This window comes from Ambystoma mexicanum, chromosome 6p, assembly GCF_040938575.1.
Source record: "Ambystoma mexicanum isolate Mex_15411 chromosome 6p, UKY_AmexF1_1, whole genome shotgun sequence".
Taxonomy (NCBI): domain Eukaryota; kingdom Metazoa; phylum Chordata; class Amphibia; order Caudata; family Ambystomatidae; genus Ambystoma; species Ambystoma mexicanum.
In genome coordinates, this window is record NC_090935.1 from 1374519998 (window position 1) to 1374542332 (window position 22335).

A 22335-nucleotide genomic window follows, 5' to 3' on the forward strand; every position below is an offset into this window, starting at 1 on the left:
ATTCGTCTTAATCCTTCAGTGTATATATTGTTTCAATCCCATGTTCCCTCCCTGTTGCCATGTGGGTGCTCTGAAACACAATTTACTTGTTGTATAAGCGCCTAACAAACGCACAATAAATAAAATAAATGTATACGTTATAATACAGTGCCAAAGTCAAACGGTTCAACTTTAGGTTTATACTTAATATTTGTGTGTCAAATAGGAGGGCGAGCACAAATAGTCGCTGGCAAGGGCAGGCAACGTAGATAGCACCCATTTAGTAAAGATAAATCAGCATAGGGACACGTCAAGTCCTAACACTACAATCTAAGAAATGAACAACTTTCAGGTGACAAAAGGCAATAGATTTTTCAGAATAGCCCAATGTTTTAAAAGAATACTACAGAAAACTATGCACCACCCTTTAAAAAATAATTTCATACTATACCAGGAAAACCGAGCTATCCCTTGGAATTGTGTTATTGTGGAAAGGGAGGCCTTGTCCAGAATGTCCGATATCAGATTCCACAATTTCCCTTGCAAGGGAGGTAGGTGGGGCCCAGCCTAAAGCATCGGCCACCTTGGCCATCCTCCTATATGCCACACTAGGGTGAGCTTGATCACCCTGCGGAAACTTGACCTCAAGGGAGGTATTCGGACAACTTGCATCGTGTAAAATGGAAGTCAGGTCAAACAGTATTTTCTTCAGAAAGTTTGGGGTTGTCTCTCCAACACCTGTCGTAGTCTTCCTGAAAAATGCCGCCTCCCCACCCTACAATTGTGGTTTTCCATCTGTTCATTTAATCCCTCTTTATCTGAGGTGCACTGTCTGAGATGCATTTTTAGATCGCTGAGATTCCTATCCCCAGAGTTAGTGAGCAGGTATTTCTCGAACAGTGCGATGGTTCTAGGGGCGCCCGCTCGTTTGGAGGTTCCCCTAACCAGCTAAAGATACTGCCTGTCTTTCATTAAATCCCATTTCAGCATTACATAATTCAAGCATTTTCATCTCTTGTCCAATGAACAGATCTCTATGTTTCAGGCACCTGGCGGCTATCCAACAGGCAAAGGCCCCTCGCTTCATACCTGGGGCAAATTGTGGATTACAGAACAGGGGGTTAAACAGCAGGTGGGTGGGGAGGAGGGAGTTGATCCCATGTGAGTACATCCAGTGGTCCCAAGTGTTTTCCACCAGTTCTGTTATTGTGCTATGCATATTTTGGGGGTCTGTCAGCTTTGTTTAGCCAGAGGACCTCTTCCAAAGGTGCCCCCATCACTGCCCAGATTTTCTCTGACTCTGTAAGCCATTCCTTAATTCGCCCCAAGTGGGCCACCGCATAGCAGTACTGAACATTTTGGAGGCCCAGCCCCACCTGTGCGCACAGGGGCCATTAGTGTTCTTAACCCTAGCCGCAGGCTTTTGTTGTTCCATGAGAACCCTGATAGCAATTTATTTAGTGATTTGGAGAACATCTGAGGACCTTCCACTGAGAGTGCTTGAAAAATATTACATTATTTTTGGCAGAGCTACCATTTTGACAGTATTTATTCTCCCTCGACACAAGATAGATAGCGGGCTCCACTTGCGTAATTGAGCTTTGATGGTTTCCAGTAGCGGTTGGTAATTCGCCCCATATATCTCGGCTAGTGCATTTGCAATCTTCACCCCTAGTAGTCTTATGCCCCCCCTGGAGCCTATCGGAAGGGAGTGCTTTTTTATGCATGCACTAATAACTCCCCATCCATCAATAAGTTTAGGATTTCAGATTTGTTTAGATTTACTTTCAAACCTGCAACAGTGCCACAGAACCCTATTTCACGTATGACCTCTGGAAAGGAGTGTACAGGATCCGTAAGTTAAAGCATGTTGTCGGCAAAAGCCATTACTTGTGATCTCCCCCCCCCCCCCAAATTGAAAACCCTTAATTGCATCCTGTGACCTAACTTGGCAAAGGAAGGGTTCCAGGTAAATTATGTATGAGAGGGGATAAAGGGCACCCTTGTTTGATACCTCTCGGCAATGGAATCGTCAGGGAGAGCGGATCAGAAATCTGACCGTCAGGTTGCTGTAATTGGCCTCGACTTTCTGTAAGAAGGATGTGCCGAATGCCATAAGTTCCATGGTGTGGAGCACGAATGACCATTCTACCTGGTCGAACACTCTCAGCGTCGAGCAAAAGTATTGCTGGGGCCTTTATTGATAATTTCTTCTGTCAGGTGAAAGACTCTGCGGATATTATAAAATGTCTGGCTTCTCTTGATGAACTCTGACTGATCAGTTTAGGAGGATGTCTTCTAGTCTATTTGCCAATATTTTTGTGCAAATGTTTGCGTCTATGTTGATGAGGGCAATGGGTCTGTAAGACTCCCACATCAAGGGATCTTTGGCTGGTTTTGGATGGTGGCTTCCTCCATCGTGGAGTAATGAGGTCAGCTTTGCCGAATGAGTTAGTTAAGTTAGCTTGGGGGACAGCAGCACTCTGAAGGTCTCATAGCATATGCTTGTGTAGCAGTGTTTCAAATGAGGATAGCCTTGAGACGTTTCCATTCCAATGCCTTAAGCTTCTGGAGCAGGGTAGAGTAGATAATTTCCATGGGCATGGCCAGGGCAACCTGATGTGTAGAGTAGAATTCTGTAAATTGTTAAGAGTATGTCCGAGTGTTAGTCACTATATTCCCCTGCAGGGATTTGGTCCCCAAAATAGTTGTTTCGACCTTGTTGCCCAATTACCAGTCCATCTGCCTTGTTCGTTTTTCTATAATATTTTTGTTGCATATATAGAAGCCCCTTTTATGCTCTTAGTTTGGAGTCGATTTCCATCTGATGCATTACCTACAAGTTCCAGTTCTAGGTCTGCCTCGAGCGGTGCTCTCTGCTTCTCTCTAGTGGCCTTCATAGCTATTAGCTCCCCCCCGGAAAGCACTGCTTTGAAGGTGTCCTATAGGCACCGCTCCATCACTTCTGTCGATGGACGAAGTACAAAGTCTGTCATTTTTGTCCTCAATAGTGTGAGTACACTATCTTGTAAATGTTCTAGAGGAAGGACCAGTTCAATAACCCACATTTTTCTTTGGGTAGATTCAGTAGACTCGACCGCAGGGGCTGGTCAGAGAAGCACATTTTGCCTAGAACTACTGTAAAAAATCTTAGTGTTAAAGTGTCTGCATCCTTATCCGTGGAGAACCAAGGGAGTGTGGTTAGGTAAGATTTTCATGTTTATGATAAATCTTCCTGACCTGTGTCAACCCCAGAACTTTTTTGCTTTGACTGGATAACTATTTTAACTTGCCCCTAGGTAAAGGTGAATCTTTTTCCCCTCTCACCTAGTCTTACTCCTTTTATGGGTGACCTTTTTATCTCTCTCCATAGTGTATGGTATAAGTTATAGTTTCTTACAACTTTTGGGGTTAGGCTGGGTTGCCCCTATGAGCTCCCCTGTTAATTTCTCTTTCATGTACTTGGGTGAACTACAGATCCCAAGTAGTAAAGAGGTATTTCCATCGCCCTTTACATTTTATATAGTGACCCAGCAAACCCCACTGAGTGGTGGGGATACAATGTATCCCCTCTCTTACTTACCTGTAACATTTTTGTTACAATTGCAAGTTTGCTTGAATGGCTGGTGGCAGTGGTTTTACCTTTAGGACGTTTAGTCATTTTTACTCGCAGGCTGTTCATTCTGCCTGAGTAATGCACAGAAATGGTAGGATCCTTTTTTAGCGATTTCTTTTGTGCTTGCTGTTTGAGGTATTTCCATGCCATTCTAGCCAGGAACTACCTTACAGAAAGTTTTGCCTTCAGTGGGAATGCTTTAAATTCCATGTCCAGGCTTCAGAGTGTCTGAGAAGGCAGGAAGCGAGCGAGGAGTCCAAATCTCTGCAGCCCTTCGTGTTTCACCTTGTCTGAAAGGAGCCCAGTCTCAATCGGGGGGCAGAGGGGAAAGGGATGGCTGTCTTCATTGGACAGCCAGACCACCTCTTTCTGTGAAATGCAGGGAGAGATTGCAGAAGTTGTGTTGTAGTTCCTATGAAATACTCTGAACCTGGAAGCTGCTGACAAGTCAACCAATGGAGCTGAAACCGAAGAGGAATATTAAGAAAAGACAGCTGTAGCAATTTCCAGCGACCGTAGAGACTGCTGTTTAACCGGAGACTGCGGTTACCCTTCCAATCGACCTTGGGGTCCTAAACACAACCCGAACCCAGAGCCTGGTGAGAGCCATTAGACTCAAGATGAATGTTCCAGGTGTTAAAATCGCAGCAAAAATTGCTGTGGTTACAAAATATTGTGGCAAAAATGCTGTGGTTTTTCCGCCGCAATCCATGTAATGGATCCGGGGGACACCTCCACAACCCCCAGACCCATTATACCATTGAAGGGGAGCAGGGGATACCCCTGCAACACCCGCTCCCCTTAAATGGAATAATGGGGCACACCTTTACCGGGCAAACCGCAGCATTTTTTCCGCAATTTTATAACTACATACCAAGAGGACCTGTATTTTGAGCCATCCCATGTCCTGCTGCAACCTTGCGGGGCTGAAATACCCAAATACCCTGGGACCTCCAGCCATTGTGCAGTGCAATTCCAAATCGAGCTGAAACTTTGGTGGCTGCCTCCTGGCTCTCCAGAGACACGATTTTAGTCCTTGTAGTCCCCTCACCCGAGTTTAGGACCAGATTATAGACGAGACGCCCACACGCAATATTCAGTCTTCTCCTGGCTCCTGAAAAGGATGCCAAAAACACAGCTGCATCCAGCCATAAAGAAAAACTTACCTGGAGCCTTCCCCTTTGATCCCTGCTTCAGTGTCCTGTCTTCAAGACAAGGAATTCAGCTACTCTCTTTTTGGCTGCAGATCCTGACATCTCTCCCGCTGCAACTTGAAACTCTTCTGTGATGAGGTACTACGTTGGCTGGGTTATTTACGTACATTAAGCCTGTGCGATTTATGTAAAGCTTCTGGGGTGTTTCTTGGGATTGGGAGCCCTCCAATCCAGTTCACTCAAGCCCACTGCTGGAATCCTCCTAGGGTGTCTTCTCAGAAGTCCCTGGACCCTTTCTACCTCTCTACAGTAAAATACTTGTTTGAGAGGTCTTCCTGAGGAACTTTCACTTTTGCTACTTCTGTGCCTATTGTGACCTATGGCTGTATTTGTTTAAGCACTGAACACGACGGCTTTTCTTTTCTTAGGTTCTCTACCTACCTTGGGGGCGAGGGGGTTCCTTTAGAGCAGTGGTATTCAAACTTTTTTATGCCAAGCCCCCTTCTGTAAAAATGTTGCTGAAGCCCCCAAACGCCACCCCACCCCTGGATTAAAAATATCACTGCTGGGCCCCCAGAGATCTCATTTCGGCCTATCTGAAGAGCCTTGTGCATCCCCTGGACACCCTTTGGGCCCTCCCACGGGTGCCAGCCCCACAGCTTGAAGACCACTACCTAGTGCCTTTATCTTTGCCGGGCTTCCTTGGAAAGCCAGCAAAGGGCTTTCGAGTGATTGGCAGGACAGGAAGTGGGGGAGGGTCAGCCGAAACCCTCCAGTCTTTTGTCCTGCAGGTTGGCCGAGTGAAACCAGTTCTGATTGGGAGGATGGCTGGCCCCATTGGGCAGCCATCCCAGGTTTGAATGGTGAATGGGATACGATTGGTGGGCTCAACCAGTGTTCCTGCATACAGCCAAAGATCCTGGAGCAGAAACACATGATTCTAGCAGTGGAACAGAAGAAACCCAAAGGAAGAAGACACCAGCCACTTGCAGTGACCACTAGAGCCCACTGAGTAACCGCTGCTGTCCCGACCTCCACTTCTTAGCAACAGGGAAGATCCGAACACTACTTCCTCCCTTGAACTGGTGTTCCAAATGAGTCCCAAGACAAACTTAATTTTGCACCAACCCTGGAAGAGCTGCAACCTCCACGGCCTGCAATTCACTAATACCCGGGATCCAGTGGTACTGTGCAGTGCATCGTCGCACAGAAAACGAATCTGCCTGGAACTTTGTGGGCATCTTTCTTGACCTGCAGAGACACAATCAAGCTCCCCAAAGACCCTTCACACGAGATGTAGAGTGGTATACCGCTGCAACATCAATCTTTCAACTGAGCCTGGAAAAGGTGCCAACAAGCAAGAACCGAGAAAATCCGTTTCTGCGCGTACATCCGCATGGGAGCCGTCACCAGATCTAACAAAGTCCCCTTCTGTCGCCAACATTGAGAAACCTGTGACCAGGTATGCTGTCAATTCACCACTGGTACCATCCTGCAGCAACAACTTTATTTAAAAGGTACTTTCCTGCTCCCTGTATAACTAACTTGGAGCTTTCCTTGCTTGCTGATCCTGTATTCCTGGAGGCTGCAGATAGCTGTACAGCGCACCCCTCCAGGGCTCCCATAGAGATACATTGGAGTGGGCAACCTACTGTACCTTAGGACACTGGTGTTTGAGACAACTCCACAAGGAAACCCCCAAGCTTTTTTTTAACTTGAAAAACGTAACTTTACCTACCTGCAGAGCCAGAAGAGATCCTGCTGGACGCTGCCACTTTTGAAACTAGAACACTGCATCCTGCCTATCCTGCTCAGCTCCTAACCTCTGGTGGCCTAGTACCCATCTGAACAATGTGAGTCACTCATAAGATAGTATTGAACTCTTTAAAATAGGTTAGAACAAAGTTCTTAAGTCATCATAAGTTGGTAACATTTGCACATAAGGTTCAGATGTGTTTTCTATGATTTGTTTACTGTAAATTATTCTGAAAGTTACACCACCTATGCTCTATTGCCTTAAGAATCTTGCAATTGTGTTCTACATGTGTTACTGTGTTTAGTACCTACCTTGATAATAAACAGTATGCCTTATTGTATATAATAAATTACAATTTTTATATCGATTTAAGGGTAGAAGTTTTTTCTTGAATGAGTATGATCTGAGTTTTGTACCTTCCTAAATACCTCCTTCAATGCTAAGCCGGGCTGCTCAGCCTTTCTACCAAGGCTTTGCATGGTTCAGGCCAAACCTAAGAGTTAGAACCTTGTACATCCAAGGTGGGCTTTTCCAAGTTCTGCCACAGACAGCAACATGTGTAAAACTCCCCAACAATAGGTCTTACGGAAAAGACAGATTGGTTGTCTAGGCCCATGTAGAAATATGCTAGGAGAACCCTCAGGAGTATGAACATTTTCAGCCAGTTGCAGGGTGCTTATGTACCCAGAAGTTTCCAGACCCAAGGGGGTGGGGGTGTGATACAATGGAGGTTTAAGTGGGGTGCGCCAGAGTTGTGTCACATTTCTTAACGTGGGCAAATGGGTCTGAGGTATTAGGACAGTTTTTCTAAAGTCCAACCATGACTTCACAAAAACCATACATCGGAGGCAGTGCATAAGCTCCACTCTTAGTATAAGGCTGTACCACCTGAGAACGAGGTAGCATGAACAAAGCAACCAGGCTTAGCTTAAGAGGGAGAGAGGGCTGTAGCTTGCTACAAAGAAAGTGTAGCGTACATAGAGTCCAAAGAAACACTGAAACACTACGTATTGTAAATATAAATAGTTTATTTAAATACAAGTAGGTCAAGATGAATCTTGGGTAAATAATTACCATCACATTATATATAAAACAATTATAAAAACCAACTCAATACTTAAAGGGATACAACCCAAAGTATTACCTTATTAAGAAAAGCAGTCAGCAGTTCAAGTTTAGGTAAACCATTAAAACATTCAGAATGCAATCGGCTATTCTTGGGGAGTATAACCAGGTTACATATACTTTGAATACAGTTTCAAGGTTAGTAGACCCCGTCAGTCACGCAGTGACACTCAGTTAAGAAATCAGATAGTAAACTAACCCCGTTAACGGGATACTTCTGAAAAGTGGAACACAAATTCATGGCATAGTATGACCCTTAAACTACATTTATAACCTTCAGTTATACCAGGTGAGTTAGAATGTTGTAATAAAATATTAGTTACTGTTTTTTAGATCAGTGAACCACAGATTGAGGTAAGCAGTAACTTTACACTATTTTAGGATTGCAAACAGCACACCAAGGTCAGTAAAACCCACAGTATACTTATTCAGAATTGCACACAGCTATTCAAGGTAGGTAAAACCCAAGATAGACTTATTGTAGACAAGTTATGCAGCAGGTCAGGGAAACAAAACCCAGTTGGTGAATTTATACACATATATTCTGAAAGAAATAGTTAAGTGAAGCCAACAGTATTACTTTTGGGAAGAGGAGGATCCTAATTGCAGATAAGTAAAATAACCCAATAGATGTTTAGGAATGGCAACATATTCTAAAGTAAGAAAGAGCATTTCTAACTGCTCATATTTCAGAGGGACAGTTACCAATACAACGCATAAATCAGTACAAGACTTTCAACACTTGATACAGTTCAAGGCTAAGGCCTGACCTTGTAAGTCCTTCCCTAATCTTAAAGCATGAGTGTTTTTAGTGGCAGAAGAGAGCCCAGCTTTTGGTATGGCCAGTATAGGCACAGACTACCGACTTGTCAGAATTCCTGAGGAAGGCTCTTCAAACAAATATTTTACTTCAGAGTTGCAGAAGGGCTCCAGAGACGTCAGAAAATACACTAGAGGGATTCCAGCATTGGCCTGGGTAAACTGGATGAAGGAACTCCAAATCACACGAATCACCCCCAAAGCATAAAAGGAATCGCTTAAGGTAATTAATATCCAAGCCAACACATTACCTCAGCGAAGAGTAGTAGTTAGCAGCTGGATGTCTGCAGGATCTGGAGCCGCAACGCCTGTCCTTTAATTCCTCGTTGTGGTGACTGAAGAAAGGACACTCGAAGGGAATCTGAAGCAGTGAACAACGGGCAAGGCTCAAGGCAAGAGGTTCTTAGACACTGGTTACAGCTCTGTGGTTTTGGCACCCTTTTCAGGGCCAGAAGACTGAATATCGCTGGTCGGAATCGCATCACTAATCTGGTCCAGCACTCTGGTGAGGGGACTTCAAGGACTCAAATCGAGGTCTCTGAAGTCCAGCAGGATGCCCATGTTAGGCAAAGTTTGTATGCAGTATCCTCTAGGACCACAACACACAACTGACTACAGATATAGACAATCCAACCTTTGGTATAAGCTTGTACTACACAGTTTTGGTAGCGTGTTGAGCAGCCAGGCTTATCTCAAGAGGGGAAATGTGAGCTGTACTGGAGTTACAAAGATTCACAGTTACAGGTATTCGAATAAACTCTTACACTCAAGGTTTCTTGCATAAACAATTATTAATTTATTTATCAGTCAGTTATAAAGCCTTCTTTAGAAGGGAGCAATATAATAGTAACACAAATACACTTCAATACTGTACACTCTGAGTCTCTAAATCAGACAAGACCCTTTTGGGATGGCCCACAGACAACCTAAGCCCACAGGTGACGTCAATACAAGGGTGCTGGGGACATTAATATCTTACTTTTGGCATTCATAAAGTTGTTAAAAGGCAAAGGTTAAAAGGAAAAGAACACAAGACATCACAAATATTCCTAAGCAGGGCAAACACTTTTAGATCCTCTTAGAAGAGTCATACAATTCAATAGGCTAAGCCAAAGTCAATGGGAAAAAGTCTTTGTATAGGATGCAGCACTTCTGGTAAGTAAATGGAAAAGTCTTTGCACAAGTTCTTCGGAGTCTTTGAAGAAAAGAGAATAAAATGTAGGGCCACAAGCCTATTAGGCTTGTGAGTTGTGGAAGTTACAAGCACTTCAACATTAAGAGATGTTCTTAGACTTTTTTACAGTACCTTAAAGAAGAAAAGATGCAGCTTAAGACTTCTGTTCCTGTGCAGCTCCGCAGATCTCAGTGTCCCTGGGTCTCAGTCGTGGGGGACAAGAGGGAGGATGTCGGGGGACTCCTGCAATGCACTGGGACGGTCAAAACTTGCAACCGGCAAACTTCACTTTCAGTGGCTGTTTCGCGTTTCAGATTCTCGCGGCTACCGCAAAAAGAAACAACGCGGTTCCTGGCTGTTGAGGGGCTTTCCTTGCTTCTGGGGTCCCGCACTCTTGAGGCGGCTCAGGCTTGCCCAGTCCTGCTTCTTGGGAGTCCAGAGGTTCTTCCTAAAGCTCTAGGCCAGCTTAAAAGCATTGCACACAATTTGGTGTTCCTCTCCCTGGCTCTACGGTTTCCAGCAGCAACTCTGGAAATTCAACCAGTTCCGAGATGTCCAGGTGGCTTACTTTGGAGTTGATTGGTCCCACCAACTCAAAAGGGAGAAGTTGTCCTTGCAGGGGCTTCTCTGTCGATGCAAACATGGGTGTTTCAGCACTGCATCAGGGCTTCACCGGGAAAAGCAACAGTCCAGGAGTCGCAGCAGGCGTTCTCTTCAAGCTCTTTGGTTCCTTCGTCCAGTGGTCGACTCTGCCTTCCAAGCCAAAAGACTTGCCTTTTATTCAGTTCTCTCCCAGTCATTCCAGCGTAGCTGTCACTCACCCAGCAGGGTGGCTGTCCTTGCCGGACAGTCAGCCAATCACCACAGAGTGCATTTGGGTCTCCAAGGAGACTAAGCACAGGGAGCTGTGGCACCTCCCTCACTTCCTGCCTACCATAGACACTCTGGAGCCAGAGGCAGCTTCACTCCTGAATCCCACCAAAGGCGAAAAGGACAAAGACCAAACCTGGTTTGGCGCGCAGAGAAAATCTCTAGAAGGACCTTTCCACAAAGACATGGTGAAAAAAGAAGACCAGGGGATGATTTTGAAAAAGATGGCTCACGCGGTTGCCTTACCGGAACCACAAACGCAGCAGTGGTAACTGCAAACCATGGTAGTTCGAACGATACCACTGCCACCAGCCATTAAGTGAGGAAAGAGTAACAAAAATGTTACATGAGGATCTAAACACAAATGATAACAAGTAACCCCTCCAGCACTCCATGTTAAGATTGCGGGTGCTGATTATAGAAAGTAACAATGGGAAGTATGGTCAATTTCACTTTACTGCTCTGGGAAACAGTGTATCCCAGATAAGGTAGTTAAACCTTGGGGAAATCTGAAAAACTTCCCTGTGCCACTACTCTGAAGGTGCAGTGTGACAAAATCTAACAGATGATGCCTATGGAGCTTGTCAGACTCCATAACCAAAAGAAACAGGTAAAATTCACATCAAAATACAGGAGTGGGGGAAAAAGGGTCACACTCTCCAGGTAAAAAAAAAAAGTCATCAAAATCCAGCAGTGTTGCTGGGGGTCTCTAAAGTGGAGGGAATTAGCACATTTCTGACAATTCTCCATAACAGCCCACAAAGTTTCGGCGAGATTCGGAAGACAATGCACCGCACAATGATATGATGGGTTATTTATAACACGCTTAATACCCAGAGGTTTCTAAGCGCAGACCCTTGGATCAAACCTGTGCTGCTCCATGTCATCTTGCTTCCAAGGCGTGCACGTTGCCCCTGAGCTATCCTCCCGAGACAAGCTCGAGGTATTGGGGTATTGCAGCCCAGCAAGGTTGCAGAACACCATGGGATGGCTCGAAATGCAGGTCTTTATGAGACTTTTGGAAGGAAGGGTTACAGCAGGCTCCGGTTACAAAGCAGGCTCTCCGGTCCCTGGAAATTGCTACAGCCATTTTATTTTTATTTATGTTCCACTTGGGCGTCAGCTCCAGTGGTTGTCAGCTGCTTTCAGGTTCTGAGAATTTAACAGGAACTACAACACAACGTCTGCAATCTACCCCTGTATTTTTCAAAAAGGGGCAATCTGGCCGTTAATCAGGACAGCCAGCCCGCCCCACTGGGAGTTGGTTCCTTTCAGGTAAGATTCAAGACAAAGGGCTGCATAGTTTTGGACTCCATCGCTTCCTGCCTTCTCAGACACACTGGAGACTGGGAGGAGAATACAAAGGATTGCCGCCAAAGTAAACTTCCACAGAGGTTGTGCCTGCCTAGAAAGGTAGGGGAAGACCACAGAAACAGCGAGCACACAAGAAATGGTGAAAAAAGAAGGTGCATATCAAATGGTGGCCCTTCTGGAATTACCAAGGCTGAATTAACAGCCTGCGAGTAATGGTGACTAAAAGTCATGAGTAGTTACACTGCCACCAGCCATTCGAGTAAACTTGCAATTGTAATAAAATGGTACCAGGTAAGAAAAGGGATACGTTGTATCCCCCCTCACCACCCCAACTCTCCAGCACTCCACATAATGTGGTGGGTGCTGGCTCACTTATACAAAATGTAAAGGGGATGAAAATCCCTCTTCACCATTTGGAAACAGTAGTCTCCCCGACCCCCCAAACTATGCGTGAAAGAAATTAACAGGCGAGTCCAAAAGGCAACCCAGCCTAAGCCCAAATGTTGTAGGAAACTAACTTCAACCATACACTAAGCTTACCAAGTTCAAGCAAAAGGTTCTGCGGTCGACAGGTCAAGAAGATTCATCATAATTATGAAAATCTTACCTAACATGAGGTTAGGGGTTGATGTGGGGGTTAAATCTGGATGGATGAGATAGTGGGTTGGATTTGGGTATATTGTAGTTGTGACTAAGGGAAACACTATAGTGGGAGGATGGTGATTTGAAAACATTGGGTAGTTAAGCAAGGGAAAGTCCTAGTGGAAAGGAAAGATCTTCCTGTAAATGGTGTGACTACAGGGTACAGCCACCAGAAAAAGAGGATATTTATGGAGATCGGGAGGGAAGGGCATGAGGCCAGGTTGTTGAGGAAGGTGGGGTGGTAAAGTGATATTCTTCTCAGCTGCAAGTGGTTTAGAGGGATTGTATGTAGTCGTAGAGACAATCAGTTTTATTTGGCGTTTAACCTTCAAGCATAGCAACAAGTACAAATTATAGGTTGGTAAAAACAAATACAAAAACATACAGCACAAGGATAATATTCATAGAACCATAAAAATGCCGACTCCAAGGATAAAATGACCACAAAATACTATAATCACCACCATAACATTTTAATTCATAACGACTCCCATTTAATCATTGGCTAGTACTGCCAGTATTTCTCTGCAGCCATGCCCTGAAAATGTAATATGATATGATATGGCATTTATAACGCGCCTATACAAAGTGTTTCAAGGCGTGAGATGTGCAATGTACAGTTGCATAAATAACATTTAAAAACATGAATGCAGGGACGGTGAATGCCAGCCCTACAGATAAGGGGTGCATCAGCCACTTTCACTCCCAATAAATAGGCAAATACAAAAAAAAAATAGAAATGCTGAGTAAAACTACTGCCAAGAAAAAAATGGGAATCTACCCATGACCTTGTGCTCCATGGATACGTTTGGACCAGCAGTGCAATGTAGCACCGCAGGAAGAAATTGCCATTACTGCCCGATCAGAAGACGTAAAGATGCATCTTTTAATGTGTATGAATAAGTAGGAGCAAAGAAATAATTACTAAAATATTTCTGTTTCCCAGTTAAAGCCTATTTGTGCTCACTTCTAAAATACTCCCATTGGTAAATGGACTTCCATTTTCACTCCCTAAAAAAATAATTTCACTCCCAACTTTAACAAATAGGGAGTAAAATACCCCAACTGCAAAATCTTATCTGGGGCACAGCCAGAGTCCTTTAATATCAGTCTCAAATATAACTGTTTCCGAAGGGAGGTTTTCCCACAAATTAGCATAAAGTGTAACAGGGTTTCTGCATAACATCCACATAGTGGGCACTTTGCAATAGCGTCTTCCCTCCAAGAAGAGGTAAAAGGAGCTACAGGCAAAATGCCAAGTCTTAGACGCAAATACAATATCTCCAGAGGCAGGGAAATTAGATCCAAATATGTTTTAAATCCCCACTCTATTCTGTGTTCCAAGTACTCTGGGCCCAATTTTAAACTGGCATCAACTGTCATAACCTCACTCGTAGAGTGGTAGATGAGTGAGGCTGTTAAGGAGAATTCTCAAAAATGTGCTAATTCCTCCCTACCTTAGAGATCGCAAGCAACTTTGCTGGATATTTAGGACTTAATTTTTAACCTAGAGAGAGCGAGACCCTTTTTCCCCTCTCTCTCTCATGTATTCTTAATGTGATTTTGAACACTTTCTTTTGGTTGTGGAGTCTGACAAACTCCATGGGCATCATCTTTTACATTGTGTCACACAGCACCTTCAGTGCAGTGGCACAGGGCAGTCTTTCAGATTTCCTAGACGTTTTAATAAATTCTCGGTCAACTACTGTTTTCAAGAGCAGTGAAGTGAAACTGACTACTTAAATTTGCAACTTTCTAGACCCAGCACACACTATCTTACAATAGAGTGCTGGAGGGGTTACTTAATATCCCCTTTTGTCTAGCTTCTCATGTAACAATTTAATGATACCCTTTCCTCGAATGGCTGGTGGCAGTAGTTTACTTTTAACTACCGTGGTGCGCTTTTACCAAAGGCTGCGTTTGCAGCTGCAGTAAAGCACCGAAGGGTGCCATTTGTCAAAATGGCCCGGTCTTTTTTCGCAATTTCTTTGTGGAAAGGTCCTCCTTGAGATTTACTCTGCACGCCAAACCAGGATTGGTCCATTTGTTCATTTTGCCTGTGGCGGGATTCACAAGTGAAGCCCACCTCTGGCTCCAGGGTGTCTGGCAGGGCCAGGAAGCGAGGGAGATGCCCAAAACTCCCTGTGCTTCGTCTCCTAGGAGACAAGAATGCACCCAAAGGTGATTGGCTAGATGATGAATGACAGCTAGGCTGGAATGAATGGAAGTAACCTGCATAAAAGGCGAGGCTTTTTGGCCTGGAAGGCAGAGTCGACCACTGGACGAAGGAATCCAGAGAACTTGGAAGAGACACCTGCTGCTACTCCAGGACCATTGGGGTTTGGCCGGTGAAGCCCTGCTGCTGTGCTGAAGCTCCGAATTTGTTACGACTAGAGAATCCCTGCAAGGAGGACTTCTCCCCCTGAGTTGGTGGGACTAATGAACTCCAAAGTAAGCCACATGGACATCCTCTCGAAGCTGGTTGTGATTCCGCTGCAGTTGCCGCTGGAAACCGACAGAGGAACACCAGATTGTGTGCGTTCCTTTTAAGTTGGCCAAGAGCTCCAGTAAGATCCTCCGGATTCCCAGGAAGCAGGACTGACCGAGCCTGAGCCACCTCAACAGAGTGCTGGACCACATATGGAAGGAAAGCCCTTCTCAACCGCCAAGGGTCTGCGGTGGTGCTATTTGCTTAGATGCGAGGAGCTGAAACTGCGAAGTGCCACTGAATAGAAGTTGGTCCTTTTCTGTAGGCGATAGTCCCGTTGCAGTGCAAGAGTCCTCCAGACGTCCTGCCTCTTGCCCCCACGACTGAGGCCCAGGAACACAGGAGCTGCAGAGCTGCACAGGAACAGTAGCCAGCCAAAGCCCTTTTCTTCTAATCTAAGGTACTGTAAAGTCTAAGAACTTACATCTTGTTGTGTAACATCACGTGTTTTCAGTTGAGACTTGTCTTGGTTGCTCCTGTAGAGTTGCTATCAGCTTCATTTCCTTCTCAAGCCTAATCAGCACGTGGCCATGCTTGGATTTCTTTTCTACAAAGATTTATAAAGCATTGTGCAAGACCTATTTACCTGCGCAAGACTTATTTACCTGCAAGAATTGCTTCAGCTCACCTTGACTTTTGTCCAATTGACTTTGCCCTGGCCTGGCTCCCTGAATAACTCTTCTTTCCTCTGACTCTGTTTAACCCTCCTTCCAGGAAGGGGATAACGGTCTTTGCATTGGGGGTTACCAAAAGTACTTACTTGCTTCAGAATATTTGTGAGATCTCTTGTTTTATTCTAAATATCTTTTTCTTTGACATTCTCCCAAGTATTGCCCTAAAGCAACAGTGATATATTAAGGCCCAGTGTCCTAACTATTGAAGTCACCCGAGGGTGTAGGAAGTGTGTGCGCCATCCCAAATGGGTATCTGCTGATTTAGGGAAACTCGGTGTATTTTGGAGTATATTTCTGTGTTACTATTATATTGCCCCTTCTGAAGAAGGCTTACTCAAACTGACTGTTAAATTAATAATTGTTTAATCAAGAAACCTTGCATGTAAGAATTTAGTTGAATACTTGTCACTGTGAATCTCTGTGTAACTCCCCTACAGCTCACATTGACCCCTCTTGAGGTAAGCCTGGCTGCTCAACACGCTACCAACCTGTGTAATACAGACTTATACCAAAGGTTGGATTCCTATTGCCAGGAGGTCAGGGATGTTATCGTGCACCCACAGGGTACTGCAAACAATCTTGCCTAACAGAGGCCTTTGAAAGAGCGAGCACGCATGTCGGCAAATGGTACCTACTGTTATATAGTGAAGCTTGGCTCCAAAATAGGTCTGCCTGAGAGTGATCCTGTGTGCTTGTACGTTTTACCCGAGGTTTGGTTAATTCTGTATGGCACCATGCTGCTTTTTAACTTTCTCAAGAGCATCATCAACTGCCTTCCCAAACAGAACTGAGTCGGCTAACAGCTTACCAATTAAAATAGCCGGTGTCCTTGTTCTAAAACCAGTCCCTTGCAACCAAGAATGTCTGTTATACTTTCTGCAACTTGTCGTACAGCATTCTTTAAGGGGGCATTTGCAGATTGCCGTTCCTCTTGCACTAATTTTGCATTTGTTCCTGAAAGACGTCTGGTAAATACAGAGGGCTCTGAGAACTTCCCACTGTGTCCAGTTATACATGGCCATTAAGGCAGTGTCATTTGCAACTCACACTTGAAAACCGAATTTAGCAGTGTATTTTTACATCCTGCACCCTCAATATCACTGCACTTGTGCCTTTTCCATCCTATGCTCAAATTGCATTCGTTGTTCCCCTTTTGTTAATACTAGGCCACCTGAGAGATTAGGCCAGAACTGAGCAATGCAGCCACCCTTTTCTTGTCAACTTCCTTCCGCCACCCTAGTTGCACTCACCATCTCTCCTATCTTCTCCAATTGCTATTCTATCTCCTACCCCGCTCCCCTGTCTCTCACAAAGTCAGGTTTGAAAAAGCACAAAAAAAAACATCCTGTGTGCAAACCCTGGCCTTCCCATTGCAGACACCTATGCCAGCGCAGCCGCCAGAGGTCTTTACAGCTATCCTTTGCACTATCCCCTCTCCAGATCTTGGGACTCCTCATCTCTACTCTCCTTCCACTTTCTCTCCCATTAACGTTGGCACCAAGTGTGATGTCCTCTTGGCCGGCTGCACATCCTCACGTTGCATTGTTAATGTCTGCCACACTGGCACTATCCAGGTTTAGGGTCCTCAACCCAATCTCTCCTTTTAAGTGGATAATGGAGTCCATGGTGTGTCCAGCCGAATGGATTGGACCAGAGGGGATTGGGTAGGGAAAAAAGCACAGAGGTCAATGGAAAACGTGGATGCTGAGGCAGGGATGTCCAATTGGATGTTGAAGTCACCAAAGAGGAGGAGGTTGGAGGTGGTTGAAAGTAAGTAGGAGCAGAAATTTGCCCATTCAGAGATAAACAGGGTGTTAGCGCCTGGAGGTCGGTAAACACTAACAATGGTCAGAGTGGAGGTGAGAGAGATGACCAATTTTCAAACCAAGCTCTCAGAGGAAGAATAGTGTTGGTGGGTATGATGGAAGAAGGAGCCCACTCAGGATAGATTAAAGCTACCCCACTGCCAGCATGGTGAGGTCAGGGCTTGGAAATGATCTTCAAGCCGTCTGGGAGGAGGCAGTCAAAAGCAGTGACTGAGCTGGCATTGAATGAAGTCTCGGTGAGAGGGAGAATATCGAGGTCTGTGTCTTCAAGAAGGAGGCAGATGTCAGCAGAGTGTTTGTTGGCTGAGCGGGCGTTAGGAGTCGCCAGGCAGAGGTGGTCACTGCCTTTTAGGGATTTCTGAGGAGGAGTACAGGTGCATGGACCTCCGGTTAGGGGTGTGGGGAGGGCACAGTGAGAGGTGGGGGAGAGGCAGCACAAGGAAGGAAGTGGATGAAGGAAGGCAGGATCACACTCAGGACATTGCGAAAAAAGTACCACTTTCAACTCTTCCTTCTCACTTTCCCCCAGAAGCTCAATGTTTCCCCGAGCCCTGGTTCTCTCTATGCTTGACTATTGCAACTGCCTACTCAATTTACCTGCTTCCACTCTGCAACCCAATCAGCGAGACTTATCCTTGGCCTTAAGCACAGGGACCACATCTCTCCTGCCCCAAAAAGTCTCCACTGGCTCCCGTTTGCTGCACGGATCAAATTAAAATCCCTCTGCATAATGCACAAGGCTGTCTGGGGCTAGGGCCCACACTATCTGCAGCTCTTTCTTACTAAATACTCTCCTTCTAGACCTCTGTGTTCCTCTGGCACCAATTTCCCATTGTGTAAAGCATTACGCTAAACAGAGCAGGCAGTCGTTCACTTGTCACGGCTTGATCCGATCCTATGGAAAAGCCTCCCTCTGCGTCTTGAGCAGCACCTTCTCAAGTTCCGAAAGCACCTCAAGTCTTTCCTCTTCCTTCCCTTCTTCCCATCTCTGCTAGCCCCCAGTTGCTGTGATTGGTGTCTTGCACTCTTATGCATCCAGAGGGCCCCTGACCACTCACTCCCAATCTACCCAGCTTCCGATTACCGTCAGCACTTGTTTCGGCACACCCTCTGAACTGGAGACGCACACTTTCCACCCAACGCAGTTCGTGGCTGCATAGCACTTAACTTGCCACTTCATCTGTGGCTCACCCTTAAACACGGACACTGCGACACCTACCCCACTGCCCTCTTCCTTGCTGCACTTGCACGTTCCGAATACTTGAGGCATAGTAGATTCGGCCGTTCCTTCAACCACTGTATTTTTTGTATACATAATTGTACTGCAATTACAATGTACATATAATTGCAGTTGACCTGTGGGTGCTTTGAAAAGGAATTTACTTGCTGGATAAGCGCTTTAACAAGCCAACAAACTTAACTTATTAGCTGAAGTCACCTCAATTTGCACAAATATAGCCTTAGTTGAAAGCTATTTTTATCAGGGAAGGAGAGCTAGGACTCTTTACAGAATGGGATGCAATGAGGTACTTTAAATTCTTCCAGAGTATCCTCGATAAAGTCAGTGTCTTAATCAGAATCCAGTGTACTTCTGCCAAAGTAAGCTGCTGCTTTTTATCTGCGAGGTGTAGGCACAGTGGCCCTCTGAAGACAAATTAGTCACGGGGGTTCTATATTTTTCAGCCTTAGTGTAAAGATGGTTTGATGCAAACCATCTGAACACACCACTCAAGTATTGAATGATCTAATGTGGGTGAAAACACCAGAATGTCATCCTGGTAGAACCACACCACCAGGCCAATAAGGTCAGAAAAGAATTGGTCGATAAACTTTGGACAGCTGAGGAACTAAAAAGCCCAAACAGCATTAACAGGTATTCAAAGCACCCCAAATGGATTTTAAATGCAGTCTTACACCCATCACCTTCCTTGATGCAGATGGGGTGACAGAATCCACTCAAGTCGATTTTGGAGAATCCTGTGGCAGATGATGGGGATTTCATTTGTTCCAGATCAGTGGTAGGGGGGTACCTGTCCTTGCCCCTTATCACTGAAGCAGCAAAAATCTACATAGGGTTGCAGAGTGCCCTCCTTTTTGGGTAGAAAAACAGAGGTGCACCTGCAGGCGACTGATTGTTCAATGTAACCATCAGCAATGTTTTTCTTAATATTCAACGTTGTAAACAAGATGAGAAATCCCACCGGATACAATAACAAAATGATCTGCGAGACTGCATCATTTTTGCGAAGGCACCAGTCTAAGAATAAATCACAGAAATACATTGTATCATACAAAGTAGACCGATCAACCGGACCGTGCACCATTTCCCAACAACCCTGGGACCACAGAAGAGACTGACTGTTTCACCTCTCATCAAGAGACTGGACGAAATAGGGTTTGCGGACACAGTGCTGCTCTGGATTAACATTTCTTGTCCGAAAGAACAGAAACAGTATGGATATCCCAAGGCTCCTGGTTATCCCAACTACTCTTCAACATCTATATAACGCCACTAATCCACCTCATTAAAAGACAGTGCTTCACATGCTACCACTACGCAGAGGATGCCCAAATCACGTACAAAATAGGCGCATAACAAGAGAACACAACGCTAACTGTCTCAAAGAAAGCTACCAACGGATTAACACTAATAACTTCAATCAACCCGGACAAGATGGAAATCATGATTACACCAGACAGCAAATTGAACAACCAGTACATCCCGTGGCCCACAGAACTGGGAACGCAATCCAAAGTAGTCAAAAACCTTAGAATCCTAATGGATGACTTACCTCTAGAAACGCAAGTAAATACAATGAGAAATGCTTCTTCCATCTACACACAAAACAATGGCCATCATCTCCCTCATGTGCATGATAGAGTACGCCGCCACCAGTGTATACCTCGGAATGCCAGACTACTTACTGAGAAAACTGCAACAAATACAGAATGCAACCAGACTTCTCCTCAAACTCTCACGAAGGGACCACATCACACCAGCGCCAAGGATGCTATATTAGCTCCCAGTCAAAAAACAAATCACCTTCAAAACAATGTGCATAACAGAGCAATCCACGGACAAGAAACAGAATTCATACAAAAGAAAATCACTATCTACAAGCCAACTAGCACACTTCGATCCAGCGACGACATCCACTTTGAACCTAAACCATACACAAGGAACAACTTAAGCATTCTCTTGCATAACCGCAAAACTTTGGAACTCTCTCTCTGGAGAAATACGAACTAGGACGGAGCATCTAAAATTCAGAAAACTTATAAAAGCCTGGCTCTTCAGCTCAGAATGGGACACATATGAAACAAACAGAAAAGGAGTGGCCAGAATACAGGGCAGGGGAGAAGAGAGGCGTCTGACTGGGATGGGTGGTTTTGAGACCTGAAGTGCACCCATACTGAAAGAGAACCAAAAGGTGGAAAACGGGGAGGGAGAAGTGTTCCACTTAATCGGACAACCGTGGCTGTGAAACTCAAAGGAGAAGGGCTGGACGCAGAAACAATGCACCCCACAGGCTGACCACGGGGCACAGGAAACACCACCCCTGGAGGAGCTTGTGGGGCAGAAATTGCTACACTCTAGATCGACAGGGGAAGGGATTTGGATTACATTTAAATAGAACAGGGGGGGTTAGTACTGCCACTAATAGTGCTAAAAACTCACCCTTCTGCATACACCTCCCAAACACAACCATACCTCTACATCACCACAAACCGCACATACTCCACAACAATGAAACAAACCACACAATCTTGCCCAACACCACATGGTGGCCACCAACCGAAAATCACACCCAAGCTCAGTGAACAGTGTATCCAAGCTGAAGCTACCAACATCACAGCTCTATTGCTCTTTTCCCCCCACTCAATGCAACTAACCAGCACCCCCACCACCACCCCACCCCCCTACCCTCTTTGCATTACAGATCCACCACAGCTCCAGAGACCACACAGGTGGCAACTGTACGCAGAATTAGAACCTTTAGCATAACATATATCCCAAGCTCATATCGTTCTTGCAGTGTTAGGGAGAAGATATTCCCAAGAGGTGTCCTGTTATCCAGGAGCAACTCTACCTCATAATCATATGGTCTGCTATATTCAGGTTTGGAAAAAAACAGATAGAATTCCTGGTACCTGTCTGGTATGTAGTATATGGAGCATATACACTGGGAAGCTGCCTTCCGTCTAATGGAAGAGGGATTTGTAACAGGTACTCTGGCTGCAACAGGTGCAAGTGCAGATTTAAGAGCAAAAGTATCTGAGTCTAAAGTTGATGCAGGTGTTTTGATGCAACAACCAGGGAAGGTCCAGGATAATGGGGAAGGGCAGAGGTCTTATTTATAATCTAATACAATGATTACTTGAAACAAAAGTGGTTTGGTATGCTGCTCTATAGGCCAAAAATCTAAGTTAATTCAGTCTAGCACTTCAACCATGGTAGGAGTCTGTCCAGTAACAGGCTTCACAAGTAAGAGTTTAGTCCATGTAGTTACCACAAACCCCTGAAGTCACTAAATCCAAAGTGGATCACATCACAGTTTTTCAGGAGATGCCAAAATCTCAGACAAGGAGCATGGCTGGTGACATTGGAGGCCTGGATCAAAGACAGGCTTGCAGTTGCCTTCTCAGTAGAGAGAAAGTCTGTTAGTTTCCCAATGTCTTTGGCGGTCACAAATGACAGATCCCCCAAATAATGCCCTCCACCCCCACAATACAAAGGTTAAGTGCATGGTGTTGCTTCATATTGGCTTCTGATTATGGACCAGGTAGACCTCAAAGCTGCATGTGTTCAGGCGAATTCACAGGACAAGAGGGAGCAATTTAAGCATGGGTTTTCAAAAAGGCATACATTTTGTTCATGCCTTTCTGCCAAGTTGCAT

The 22335-nt window shown here is 45.1% G+C and overlaps 1 protein-coding gene across 3 annotated transcripts in view; it reads right to left on the reverse strand.

Moving 5' to 3' along the window:
* TNKS (tankyrase) overlaps window positions 1-22335 on the reverse strand; it is a 2071987-nt gene that overhangs the window by 1476746 nt on the left and 572906 nt on the right. The gene's annotated exons all lie outside the window — the stretch shown is intronic.